Source organism: Onychomys torridus, chromosome 23 (assembly GCF_903995425.1).
Source record: "Onychomys torridus chromosome 23, mOncTor1.1, whole genome shotgun sequence".
NCBI classification, from domain to species: domain Eukaryota; kingdom Metazoa; phylum Chordata; class Mammalia; order Rodentia; family Cricetidae; genus Onychomys; species Onychomys torridus.
This window is the reverse complement of record NC_050465.1, coordinates 57708026-57722963: the sequence shown is the minus strand read 5'-3', so window position 1 is coordinate 57722963 and position 14938 is coordinate 57708026.

Sequence of the window (14938 nt, the reverse complement as noted above, 5' to 3'; positions counted from 1 at the left end):
TTAAGGTGTATTACTTTTGTTTATATTGCATTTGTTTAACTCTGTGAAGCTGTGCTGTGCCTGTCTAAAACACCTGATGGTCTAATAAAGAGCTGAATGGCCAAAAGCAAGGCAGGAGGAAGGATAGGTGGGTCTGGCAGGCAGAGAGAATATATAAAAGGAGAAATCTGGAAGGAAAAAAGAAGTAGCCAGAGAAGGAGGAGGACCCAGGGGCCAGCCACCAAGCTACATGGCAAGCCATGGAATAAGAGACAAAGGAAAATATTTAGGAATAGAAAAGGAAAAGCTCAGAAGCAAAAGGTAGATGGGATAATTTAAGTTAAGGAAAGCTGGCTAGAAACAAGTCAAGCTAAGGGCAGGCATTTATAAGTAAGAATAAGCCTCTGCATGTGATTTATTTAGGAGCTGGTTGGCGGGGCCTCCAAAAGAGCAAAACTAAACAACAACATCTAGTCATTGCAGTTCTGTCCTCTTTCAGGCATGGGGTCCAACACATTACATTTTACACTATACATTGGCTTCAATGTAACAACATGTTCCATTTCAACACTTACATTTTCCCTAAGCACTGTGTGATGCTAGGTGCTCTTTACCAACTGTTCTGAGTCATCTTCCCCACCACAATATTCAGGTTTTTGAAAGCACCAACAACTTGATTCCATTGTAGTTAACTGTGGGGAATTGTCACACAGGCTTTGATAGGGGCATGCTGGTTTTTAGGAAGAGGAGGGACTTGGAGATTAGTGATGGCTTCCCATGCTTTCTTCCTCTACACCTCTGTCTGGTGTCACTTTGGGAAACCCACAGCCCAGTTTCTTGTTCCCCAAATAAGGATGATATTAGCTTTGATTTACATCTCCAAAGCCCTTTACAAAGAAAGCCAAGGGAGCAACTGTCAAGTGAATTTAAAGGTCTGCCTAAACCCTCAGCCCAACACACACAAGGTATTTCAGAAAAGCTCCTGTGAGCATAGTTCAGGAATCTAAGCCAGGAAGGGGATCTTCAGTGGCCCTATCTGGATGACCTGACCCTTAGGAACCTCCTCAGCTTGCAAATCCCCCTGTCCTTTGTCCAGGCAGGCCTCCCCGTTTTGTTTGTTTACAGTGACAATGTGACTGGCTGGCGCCTGGAGACAGGGCAGGGTAGGGAAACTGGAATCTACAAGACTCCTTAGCCTCCCACCCCTCAAGAGCTTTGTCCTCCAGCTCCCACCTCCTGCTCAGGGGCCCCAGGATCAGATTGCTCACTCCCGGGTGCCAGAGAGACCCTTGTCTCTTTGCTGTCCTACTCAGATTGCCTTCAATGTTCTTTCCCCAGCTGAGGGTGACCGCTGACAGAGGCTGGTCTGAAATGGATCTCTCTCCTTCCTCTCTCCTCCCTCCCTTCCCTCTGCTCCCTCGAACTGTAAGAATACTTTGGCATCTTTCCATCACTTGCAGTTTGTGTTAGAGATTCAAATCTGTTCTTGTTCTCTGTAAATAGCTCAGACCTTAGGGCAGGGGAGCAGTCTGTAAGGAAACCTGAAGATGGGGATGTGAGCAGATATCTGAGCTGGTTGCTTGGGTATGAACACACTTGCTCCCCCCCACCCACCCACATAGCCTGTGGCTCCCAGGGTTTGCATCCTAGGCCAGGCTTCGCTATCCCTGGGTTTTCCTGCTTCCTTCTGCTATCATGCATTACTCTCATTAAGTGCCTTTCATGACCCAGACTGCCAGCCAAGAACTGTTGTCCTCTTTATTTCTTACCTGTCTAGCCTCTGACCTTTTCCTGGCTTGCATTCTTTGTCAAGGGTGCACACCCTGCTCTTGAAGATAGTAGAACTTCCACATGACTGGGGGCATTTTATTTTCCTCAAGCTGAGAGAAACCCATCTCAAACTGATTATCGCCTAGACAGGAAGGCTGTGATCTAGGAAGCTGAGCATTCCAGGGGGATAGATGAATGCAGAAGTTCAAAGGCGCAGGCTACGTGCTGCTCAGTCTGCGATCTTCAGCAAATGGAAATACAGGACACCCAGGTACATTCCAATTTCAGATAAAATTCTTTTCTTAAGAAAAAAAAAAAGGTATACATTTGCATGTCTCACACCACTTCCTATATTTATATTATATATGGTTATGGTCTCCCACATGTCATTTCCCTCAGCTTTTGTTGTTATTGCTCACAGGCAGGCTCAGGGTGTGAGGTAATAGAATGAGTCTTAACAACCCCAGACTTGCATTTCAAAATTCAGAAACCGTGCAAGGAGAGCCCTTCTTTCACATGAGAATAGCAAAGCTTGGGGTCGTGTTTCTTGAACCTGGTGTGTCTTGTAACTACCTCAGAAGTAAACAATGGTTGAATCATAGGCTAGGTCTAGGTCACATGACTACATCTCCAACCAGGATGTAGATTTAACTGCATCTGAACTGTGAATGATCCCCAAAGGAAGAATAGGGTGCTATTAGCTGGAGGAAGAGCATGGATGTTAGCCAGATTGTGCTTAAATGACTCAGAGGTAAACAGCCCCCATGGCCAGCCTCAGAAGAGTGTCTCAGACCACACCCTGCTTGCTTAGAGGTGGGGAGGTCAATCACATGGTAGTAGCTCAAGGTTTTGCTCCGAGACAGTGAGTTGAAGAATTGGGGGCAATTTGATCGGGCCTAGAATCAATAGCCAACATCATACAAATGTATTTATCTCATATCTGTGCTGGTTAATACCGTTAACTTAAGAGGATTTAGAGTGACTGAGGACAGCCCCCCTCTTCCTGCATTCTAAAAATCATTGTATTTTCCAAAGGAGGTGTAAGTTAGTGGACTAAGACTTTTTGTTCAAGAGTATTAGATTTTTTTCCCCTGGAGTGGCCATCAGAGACCTGAGTAGTGATAGCAGCAGGTGATGTTTCTGGGTCCCGTATTAAAGCCACACCTGGGTGATGCAATCAGCAGAGCATGGTCCCTACAATGACCCTCTTCTGAGAATTGCCGTCCTTGAGGACGGACAGCAGCTTGTGAGAGGAGACGTGTCTCACACTTGAGCCTACAGCTCTGCCCCACTGCCACTGTGCTGGCCCTCCCAAGTTCCCTGCCTGCCTCCTGACCTTTTATGGTCTGGATTCTCTAGAACTGGGAACCCTGAGTGGGAGGCTCCTTGGGGAAGTATTACTGCCACAGCCTTACTCTCCGGCATTTCCATTAAGACTGACATGACCTTATAGGAAGATCGCCTAATGAAAGGAACCAGACTACAGACCCCTGTGGTGATATTTTATTTGTATGTTAATAAATAAAGTTTGCCTGGAGATCAGAGGGAAGAGCAAGCAAGCCATTTTAAGGTAAACACAAAAGTCAGGCAGCAGTAGCACATGCCCTTAATCCAATCACTTGGCAGGCAGGGTCCCTGTGTGTTCAAGTTCATACTAGGGAACACACGCCTTTAATCCCAGTACCAACCATAGAGACCTGGAGGTCTGTACAGACAGGCAGTAACAAGGAAGTGAGGTAGCTGGACTAAGAGCCAATGAGAGGGCAGAGCAGTAAGGCAATAAAGGTGCCGGTAGACAGGAAGTAGCACACTTTTGAGAACTGTAGAGCTGGTGAGGTAAGGCTAGCTGGTGGCTTTCACTATTTCCCTGATCTCTACGGCTTTCACTACTATATTTGGCTCTGTGCTCTTTATTTAATATGACCACTTAGAAATTTGTCTACAGACCCCTGAAAGAGGATGGTAATAGAGAAAAAAAAAAGAGTTATTTAGAAAAACAATTAGTTTGATTCACTGAATGAATAAGTCATACTTTGGAGTCAGTGACTGGAAGTTTAACTAGACAAGAGAAAGCAATACAATGAACAATAGATTAAAATGACAGAAAGATGGTCTTCTGGGGAGGAAATGGACAAAGCCCCAGCCACTGTTTAGACTGTTGATAAAGTCAAAGTCTGCTGACCCATAACCATCACTGTTAGATTTGTCCTCTTATGGTGTGTGAGTGTGGGTGAGTATGCAAGGGTGCAAATATATGTACATGTGAGTGTGCATGAGTGAGTGTTTGTATGCATGTATGTGAGCAAGCTTGTGTGCAAGGATGTGTGTATGCATGTATAAGTGTGTTGATGGATGTGTTAGTGTGTGAATGTACACTTGTGAGAGTGCATGGTATGTTTATGAATGTGTGTGTGAGTGCATGCATGTGAGATCATGAGTCTGTTGTATGAATGTGTAAATGTGGGATTGTGTGTGTTTCAGTGTGTATATAAGTATGAGCAAATAATTCAGAGTTTTGTGTGCATATGTGTTTCAGTATGTGAATGTCTAAATGTGTGATAATATGTGAGTGTGAATGTAGGGGTGTTTGAGTGTATGTATGTGGGTAGGTGTGTTTGTGAATTTAAAATGTGTGCATGTGTGTATGAGCATATTTCTGTGTGAATGTATGTGTGAGTTGTGGGGGATTATGTGCTTGAGTGTGAATATGAGGGTGTGATAATGTCCAAATGTGTGGTCACATAATCATGTGTGTGTGTGTGTGTGTGTGTGTGTGTGTGTGTGTGTACAAATGTGTGTGTGTTCCCATGCCTTCCTGTTCACACAAGCATCTGTCCTCTTATCTCTTCCTTCAGACCAATTCTTTCCTTTATGTCTCTCTTTGTCAGTCTCTCTGATACTAGGTAGCAAAACCGACTGCTGAGCCTAAAATGTGCTTTTTATTTGCTCTTGTCTCTCACAAAAGACACACTATTTTCTTGATGGTTTTAAAGAGTCCACACGGAGAGGTCTTCAGCAGATTTTGTTGGGCCTGTCTGAAAAGGCTGTGTACTGTACACTTCCAGCTGTAGACATGGAGGAAGGGGCAGAAGTACCGAGACGTGAAAAGATCAGTAGCTGCCAGGGGCTGTGAAGAGAGAAAAGGAATCGCCTGAGCCTGGTGGGACCTGCTCCAGTGCCATCAGCAGGGCGGCGAAGTGACCATGTGCATTTGCCAAAACTCAGAGACGGCACATACAAAGAGTGAGCCCCCAATGTAAACTGTGGACGTTAGCTAAGGACACATCAATATTACCACTGTGATTATAGCAAACACATCACAAGTGCCACCAAAGACATAAAATGCAAAAGTAGAGAGAACTCTCTCTCTTTCTTTCTCTCTTCCTTATTTCCTCTCTCCCTCCCTCCCTCCCTCCCTCCCTCCCTCCCTCCCTCCCTCCTCTTCTCTAAGTGTGCGGTATATAGGAATTCTCTGCATCTTCTGTTCTTCCCCAACCCCCACAAACTACTCTAAACATTGAAGTCTATTAATTAAAAGAAAATATATCAAACTTCCAATATTGTCTTTCCTAGCTCTGTCTCTGTTCTCTCATAAGGAAACTCTGAAAGTGAGTTACATTTGCTCAGGGTCAGACTTAGATCCACGAATACTCCTACATCGTCAGCATTTCACTAAAATAAAACACCAAATTATCCTGACAATCCTCTTCAGAAACCATTGGCACATGATTGGGTCCGAGCACGACACTGAGTCTCAGCACATTTCAGGTTAGTGGGATGGCCTTGTTCCCCTCAGCTCTGTTCAAATGTATCTTAGTGTTTCTCTTGTCTTTGCCCTGTGCCTTCTCACTGATCCCTGAGAAGTCTGTATGGAAAGCATGTGAGCAGGAATCCCATAGGAAACTATAACATTATCTCTTTCCCTTCCCCTGGTTGGGAAGAGCTGCACCCCAACTTCTTGACTGTCCTTAGATGCCCACTAAAAGCTGGCTTGGGAATCTGCTGAATTTAATCCCAGGGTATGGGTTATTCTCTTACAACCTTGGTCACACATATCTGTGATGATTCATGAAGAGTCTCCAGATATTTATTTAATGAGAGCAGAAAACCCAAACAGAGCATCATGTGGTTATAAGAAGAATTTTAAACAAAGTCCATGAGCCGGGTGCGAGCCGGGTGCGACCCTGTCTTCTATAAACAGTATCCACTCTGCATCACTCTGCTGGTTACCCACAAGGGCTGGGGTGGCCAGGCCAAGACACTCAAACCACAGGGCATTGAACTCCCTCGAAGCAGAGGAAACAGCATGGGCCTCGGGGAATGGTAGGTCTGTCACAGGTAGATTGGCTAGCCTAGTAGCCAGATTGTTTTAAGAACTAGAATATCCCCACTTTCAGCTTCCAAGTAAGGTTTTTGGGCATAGGGGGAGATGTGGGGCTTTGAGGTGTGAGCCACTGTGTTAGGCATTTCATTCAGATCAGTGCATTTAATCCTCGGAGAAGGATGTTAGGGTCCTTCTGGTCACAGATGAGGATGATGGGCAAGGAGAGAGGTCAATAGTTCAAGGAGAATAGGGCTGATATCATCTAGTAGTGACATCATTCAAGACCCAACCATAAGCTAGATGTATGATTTAGAATCTTCTAGTGGAGACACACACACACACACACACACACACACAAACACACACACACAAACACACACTCAAATGAAGTTAATGTTTTATTTATCCCAGCACATCTAACATATATCTAATATTTCCTCCTTTCAGTTATTGGACAAAAGCTTTAGAATTTGTTTCAAGTTTTATGCTTACAATTTCCTACCCTCGTGTGGACTACTCACATTTCAAGTCATGCATGGCTCCAAGTTGCTGTATTATACAGCACATGCTAGGCCGCCTCCCTTCATTCTTGGATCCAACTGCATCCCTTAAGGTCTGTTTTGCTCTGTTTACTGAACTGTATTTTAATATGATGCTCTTGACTTTTAGTGAAGAACACACCCTGTGAAATGTCACAGTCCCGGCTGTATGTGATTGCTTCCAGATCTTTCTCTGCCCTCTACACCCCATGCTATTTAAGTGAACTATTTCATTGTTGTCCTTTCAAAATGCTGTGCCTCCTTCTTTATCATAATTTGTATTTTGTAGCTGGTTTTGTTTTGTTTTGCATTAGCTACTAGAAGGCTCGGGCCCAAATTGGACTTGATTGCAGCTATGGATTAATTCAGTTCATGAGTTAACAACAAACTATAATGACATGGTTTGTTAAGTGTTCTGGACCTCATAAATGCACACCATGTGTTCCCAGTAAAGTTTTCTTACTGAAGTTGAAAGTGAAAAAATTTGCTTGAATTGAAAGTGACTTAGATTTTGTTTGGTAATGAATAAATGGTATCCATTCCATCCTAAGACAAAAAGGCACTAGAGAAATTTTATCTGTGAGCATCATGGGCAGGTCTGCTATTGTGAGACAGAGCATGGGTATGTATGTTTTTAACTTTAATTTTGAAGCTCTCAATAGATGTTTCTTTCCCGAAAGTTCTTAAACTGTACTTCCAAAATTAAGAAACAGATTACTAAGCCTTTCCTTTGTGTAATATAAGGAAAGGAAAGAAGGATAGATTATACTTTCATGGTAATACAAGAGGAGCATCCTCCCTTTGCAGAAATGGTACACAGATTAAGGCCACCGTGATTGCCGTGAGAATCCACATACACTTTGGAAACAGAGTGCAAATGTGTGTCTAGACCGTGTATAGGTGAGTGATTTTCTCCGCACTAGCAGGGGCGCAGAACCGTTGTGAACATCTCAGCCTGGTAAAGGTCCCCCAAGTTGAGCGACAGCACACCTAGAGAAAGATGTGCACATCTGGACTGCAACTGGAGTCTTACTGTTTTGATTTGAAGAAAAGGAGAGGGGAGCGTCGAGGAAGGGATGAGTTTCTTGTCTCAACTCTTCAAACACTTACGTCACCCTTGATGATCTCATTCTCTGTCGCCCTTCACCTCCTGTTAACCACTGTTTTTGGTTGTTTGCTGAGTACTTTCAATAGTTGATATTAGACAACAGTCAAACACAAAAGAAAATAAAACATCCTAGGATCAGGTGGTGGGGGGCGGTCAGGAAAAGCTCTTGAGGAAGGGGAAGCAGGTGTGGGGGAAGGCATAGGAGCCTGATATGGGATCAGGTAACAGGTCCCAGAGATCACAGCAGCCAGCATAACGGCACCCCCCAGGAGTGAGGGGTCCTAAGACTATATAAAATCAGATGATTTTTCTTTCTAGAGTCCACCATTTCTGTTAGCAGGCTTCACTTTCAAGACACATCCAGAATTTCACCTCCACCAATCTGCCCAGTCTGTGAGGGTAACCGGCCAAGTTCAGCTACGGAACAAGAGGAACACAGACTGGAGGGTCAGATCAGCAGCTGCTGTCCTAGGAAGGGTTTTGTTACACACAATGGAAGACTCAACAGATGTTCAGTTGGGAGAAATTGATGGTGGAAGATGGAATAAGGCTTAAAAAAATAAACATATGTATACATATATATCCATACATACACGTACACATATGCATATGTATACGTGTGTGTGTGTATGTGTGTGTGTGTGTGCGTGTGTGTGTGTGTGTGTGTGTGTGTGTGTGTGTGTGAGTGTGTGTGTATGGAGAGAGAGAGAGAGAGAGTCTTTTGGAGCTAGCTCCTGTGAGCCAACCATAACAAAGGCTTCCCAAGGAGGACCAGGCCACCTCATAACACTTTGCTGCCTCCCTCATCTGTCATCCTGAAATGCCACTAAGACTGACTCAAAGAACAAGGTCAGTTTTTGTTTTTGGAGACAGCAGGGTAAATCTTACAGATTTGGAACTATTTGGCTGGAGACTTCAAAGTATCAAGTAAAGCTGCTGGGTGATTTGGATGCCACCTGGCAAAAAAATTTTTGAACTTTTGCAATTTGGGTAATTTTTTTTCCCCTTCCCATCTTTTAATTCCTACCTGCTCTGTTCACAACCAGCCCAGCAGCAAATTAGCAATTTGGATGCCATAGATGCAGTTTAGATTGTAGGTACTAGCCAAGGTCATGAGGCTGAGTGCATGCCAGCTATATTCCAGGCAGGATTTTCAGGGCCAGAGAGGTAGAGCCAGGCTTTTCTTTGTACACACACACACACACACACACACACACACACACACACACACACAGAGAGAGACAGAGACAGAGACAGAGACAGAGAGACAGAGAGACAGAGACAGAGAGAGACAGAGACAGAGAGACAGACAGACAGGGAAAGAGAGACAGACAGATACACATAGATGGAGAGAGAGAGAGACACACACACAGAGGGAGACAGCCACACATACAGACACACACTTTCCATTTGAATTTCCTGCTTCTAGAAGGAACGAGAGGACAACCGTCTGTATTTGGGGCCCTTCCCTTGGCCCCTCTCCTTATGGATACACAAACTCTACACATGGGCAAGTCAAGGTAAAAACAGGCAGTATGGAGCCACAGAGTAAAGCTATTACAAATAATAAAAAGACCAGAGTGAGCTGCAAAAGTCAACAAACATTTTCAAAATTACATCCCACCCCAACATAGATATTAATACACCTAACAAACAATGAGACCCCAATGTGAAGAAATTCATTCATTATCATGCTAAACAGAAACATCTGTATCGTGCTATCTACCTTCCCATCCAGGTTTTACTAGATTGAGTCGTTATGTGTAGTCTATTTCTACAGTGGCTCTGTGTTCATGTACACTTGAGCATGTAGCATGTTTCACAACACAGTTCTCCACACAGTCACCTTGGTGCGGCCCACAGTCTGTCCCAGTTCTTTCTTCTACACACTTAACATCAGTTATGTTTGTTATGGGCCTGACTGCTATGTCCCAGTATTTAAAAAAAAAATTATCAAAACCTGGAAAACTAAAATAAGAGAAAAGAATGGGTTTGAATCAGGCTTTTAAATTATTCTATGAGTTGTAGTCTATTTAGGGTGCTTTACAAAGGGGTCTCTTCATAGCTTAGCCTCTCTAAAACCCTCTCTAAAACTCTGTAGGCAGTAGATTTATGAACATGAATCCTTCACTCACCAAGCATTGTTTGTTGAGAATCTGCTCTGTGCCAAGGATGGAAGGCAGATCTGAAGACAGAGTATAAGGAATGTGGTCTGCAGGAATTCACAGAGCACAAGGATGCAGGTAATCAGTCAGGGGTGATGGGTGTGGCAACTCGGGTAGAAAGCACAGAATGAGGGGGAATTGGGGTGTATTCTAGGAAGTATCTGACCTCAGCGCTGCTCTCTGGGAAAACAGGTGTTCATGAGGAGAAGATGGTGCTATTTTGATAGATTAATTGCAGGTAGCCAGGTATCAAAGATGATGTGGAGGTTAGGTACTAGAGAATTCATCTAGAAAATTATATGTTTAAACAGCCTTAGTATGGGTCCAAGTAGAACCTCATTTGGATGCAAGATGGTGGCTTGTCTTAAGGTAATGATGAAGTCTCTGGAGTCACCTGGGACAGAATTCCATCTCCTTTACTTTGAAGCTAAGCATCCTTCCTGGGCCTATGTGTCCTGGTCCATCAAACTAGGTTATTTGCCACAACCCTTTGTGGGGGGCCACTGTGAGAGTTAAATGTAAGTAAACATGTCTCCCCTACTTAGACCTGTGCCTAACAGTCTCTTGTGTTAGCTATAACATACTGAAGTCTCTATGATTAACTATGGGAAACAAATAGAGCATAATTAGATGCAGTAAAGAACCACTTCCTTTCCCATCCCATAGTAAGAAAATGGGAGCAAGAGGAATATGAAGTGGACCAGGAGACTGGGGCCTGGCTATGATGACCTACTGATGGCTCACCTGCTTCTGACTGTGGCTATCTAAACAGAGACAGGAACCTGTCTGTGGTGAGTGTCTGCACGTTACTTTGCAGAACCCTCAGAGTCCTGGGGGACTTGTGTTCTCCCTAAGTTTGGAAAAAAGGCTCTGTGCCACTCTATTTCCCGTGGCCCAGACTTCCTTCCACAGTCCACATTCATTTTCATCGTGCTCTGTACCTGACATGCTAGAGGGTTCCAAGTAATTCCTGAGCTATTTCCTTTTGATTTGAAACACAGGCACATGCATGTTCATATCTACATGCCGACTCCACTCTTCCCAGAGTCCCAGAAAGGGCTGAAAAGTCTACTTCGGTTGGTGCCAGGTTCAGGAATTGCCACAGTTGCTCCAAGGAGCCCAGAGATTTCTGGGCAAAGGACAAGGGCTTGAGTATTCTGTTTCCCTGCAGCTCTGACAGGTTGACAAGGCCAGCTGAAAGCCCATCTTAAGCAAGGACCTCAAACCTGCAACCCAGACACCACAGCTGCACTCTTGGAAGCAGGTCTGTTTCCCTAAAATATCTGGTTACAGCATTTTAAAAATGAGCAAGCTCATTATCAGTAGTGTTTCTGAGAACCTAGCATTCTTTTCGAAAATGCCAGCTCTCCAGGGACGGCAGGAGCTGCAGAGCAAACACATTCTCGTGCTACCACCCACTCCTTTAGGCTTCAGGCAGCCAAGCCCAACAGCCTAGCCTAGCAAGAGTGAATAGCAGGATTCAGATCCTGTTAAGGAGCACTGGGTGATGCAGGACAGAGTGAGTTCTTCCCAAAGAATAAGAGGGACTTTTGAACTTGGTGAGGTCAGCAGTGCTTTTTAAAGAGCACTGGATTCAAACCTGAATGTTATTTTCCAGCTCTGATATGTACTCGATGTGTAATTTTCACCAAATATTTAAATTTTCTTAGCCTTAGTTACTTCATCTCTGAAACACAGATAATTATTATAAAGAGCAAATGGAATAATACATGGGAAGAAAGTCTGGCAACTTAGAATGCATTCAGCTGTTATAAAGGAATAATCATATTCTTCTTACCATTTATGTCCCATATGTATGTGACTGTGTGTCTCAGCCAGTTCATGCTCCTATAACAAATGGGACCAAGTGACCTGAACAACAGACACTGAATTCTTATAGTTCCCACATGGGAACCAGACATGTGGGATGGGGGTGGGTGACAGCATGGTTGTTGTGTGGCAGGCGATCTCTTCCTCATGTGGTCCAGAGCAGAGAGAGGAAGCAAATTCTTTCCTTTTTCTTCTTAAAAAGGTGATAATCCAATCATGAGCACTCTCTCCACACAGCCTAATAACCTTTCAAAGGGTCAGCTGTCCAAATAACCATCACGTTTGTATTTGGTATCTAAGTATCTGGAGTAAGCAAATCCACAGCAGGGTATATGTCATGCCTCTAAGAAGAGTGAAGTGCTAACTTGTGTATAAGTACAAATCATGTATACCCTTGCAGACCTCTGGGAAAGCAGCACTATTCTTCCCTAGGCCACCCGGGACCCCAACTTCTTATTAAACATCAGATTCTGGTATTCATTCTGGCTGAAGCAAGCTATGGTGCTTGGCTGGGGGATGTGACAGAAGAGATGGCAGGTAAGGGAATGTGTGCCAAGTTCCTGCCTTGCCTGGGGAGCTGGGAACCCTTAGTTGATTAGATTATGGTATTTATCACGTGAGAACTGTGTATTGCATTTAAGTGTGCATGCATGCGTGTGTGTGTGTATATGAGTGTGTGTGTGTGTGTGTGTGTGTGTGTGTGTGTGTGTTCTCGCACACCTGTTTGTGTGTGTGGAAACTAAAGGTTGACATTGGATGTCTTTCTCCATTGTTTTCCACCCTATTTTCCTTGAGACAGAGTCTCTCACTGAACCTAGAGCTCACCAATTCAGCTAGATTTACTGGCCAAGAAGCTCTCAGAATCCTCCTGTCCTCATCTCCCAGGCACGGGGCTTATAGACACAAGCTGGCACCACTAGCTTTGTATGTGGTGCTGGGGCTTGAACTCAGCTTCCTCATGCTTGTGCAGCAAGTGTTAAAGTGACTGGGCCACCATCTCCCCAGCCCTGCTTTCCTTCCGTTGCAAATACACGTATGTCTGCACATGAACATGAATATAATGAGTGTGAGTGGTTCTTTTTTCATCTGCAAAGTATGACTATGTTCTTCCAGGAGAGGAAGCTCACCAAGATTCCAGTCTGAGGAAACTCGATGGGGCACTTGAACTCTTTCTTGAGAGGTGTTCAAATTCCATAGTTCTGTTCTTACTGGCTGGAACTTTGAGTGTAGCACTGAACCTCTTTGGACTGAAGCATCTGTGTACGGAATCACTGTCTTCTTGTCAGGTCTGTGCTGGGGATAGAATGAGAACACATACAAAGCATGTGTCACTGTGCCTGGCCCCTATCACTCATTCAATGCAAACTTGACCTTCTGCAGACATGATAAATGGGGAAGCAGGAGAGGGAGTGGCGACCATATGGTAGCAATGATGCACACAGCAGGAGCCTGGGGGAGAGGAAGTTTCCTCTGACGGTCTCCCTAAGAATGCAACACAGCTCTGTGCAGAACTGAAAGTCCAGGGAATAAAGTCCAGAGCACCAAGGCTGACTACACACTCTCATTCCATTACACAAGCTTGCCTCTCAGTAGACCCATCCAAGATCTATTACTGCAAGTAAACACCTGAGGTCTTGATTTATAGTCTTTGGACAGGTAAGGAATGGAGACACAGGAAATGGGGAACCCATCATGACCAACTTATCTTGCTCCTTTGTCTCCCTTGGTGATGTTAGCAAGAGTTAGGGTGTCCAACAGCATCTATACACTAGCGACCGCTGGATTTATATATTCACCCAGAACATGTCTCTAAAACTTTAGAGTTGAAGGTGCAGCTGTGTGCTGTGTGTTCCTTCTTGTGTATTTAGTGTAGCTATACACTTTGATTATAAAGTTGGCTTCTGTGTTCCATAGCTGTCTCCTCCTGTGCCTTGGTTCTCATAACTAAGTTTCATGTCTTAAAATTCAGCACCCCCTTTAAAACAAGCTTAATGAGTATTATATAGGGACTGTTCTGAGGAAACAGAATTAGATAGGAAACAATTCCTGCTCCCAAAGGACTCATTAAACAGTGTGGCAAATGGCATATTGTCCTGAAAGCATTCATCTGTATGCCTCTGTTTGTAATGATTCTCAGTAGATGGCATTTTGAGGTTCTTGAGTGATCAGGAAGAGGTTGACATTGGCGGGGATGTGGCCTTACCCTTCCCAACTCATCTCCACCTGTTGGGTGGGATTCGACAGGGTCAGATATGGCTTTGTATCTTCCCAAGAGCAGAAAATATGAAGGCTACAAGGGTGGAAGCTATAAAAGCCAATGCCAAGTTATGGCTCTCTTTTTCTTCTTTTGAAAAAAACAGTATGTGGCAGGGAGGGGTTTTTCCTTTGGTGTGGATCTCGGATTGAAGCCACACAGACACTGATTCTTATGGTGATCTGAGTTACTCTCCCCATCTCTAAAAGTGGAGGAACAATCCCAAAGGTTCTGGGCTTGTCCCAGGCACTGACTGGTGACGGCCTGCCGTCATTCCTGGTCTTGGGATGCTGCTGCCTCTGCTCTCCTGTTATTCATTTTTGCCCCTGTGTTTTGTGTTGCTCTATTCTGTTCTGAAGCTGTGACTCTTCTCCAGTGAGGAAAATGTTCGTGCTGGGGAGAAAGAAAATACAGCAGGACTGGATTCCTCTGAGACCTGGAATGCTGTCCTCAGGCCCCCTCAGCCTGTCAGCTTTTGCTTAGAGAAAATAGAGTCTCAGACACAGGCCATGTTTGTCCCTCTCACACCCGGTGTTTGCTATTTCTGCTCCACACCATCACGGATAATGAAAGTTGACTGGCTTCTTGGGTTTCCTTTCTCTCTGCCACTGTCATTTCCATTTGCTGGGTCTCTTGCTTTTTTAGCACAGGGTTGTTGTACTTGGGCTCTCATTTGCCAGGCAGTGATAAAGTCCAAGAAAAACCCATTCTTATTGAATTATTTTCGGAATGTTATGCAAACATGTCTAAATGATGTGGCAACCGGTTCTGCTCTGAGATCTGGTTTTGACTTCAGGTTAATTCAAGTAGAGAAGAGAATGGAAGAAAGCAAAGCCCCACATACTGGGCTGCTCTCTTTCATCTTGAGAGGTATTTTTGTTTTAAATTCTACTCCTTTCATGCAAAGGCTCAAGCTCCTTTTCAGCACCCAGGCAATGAAGATCCCATTCCACAAACCAATCCTCTACC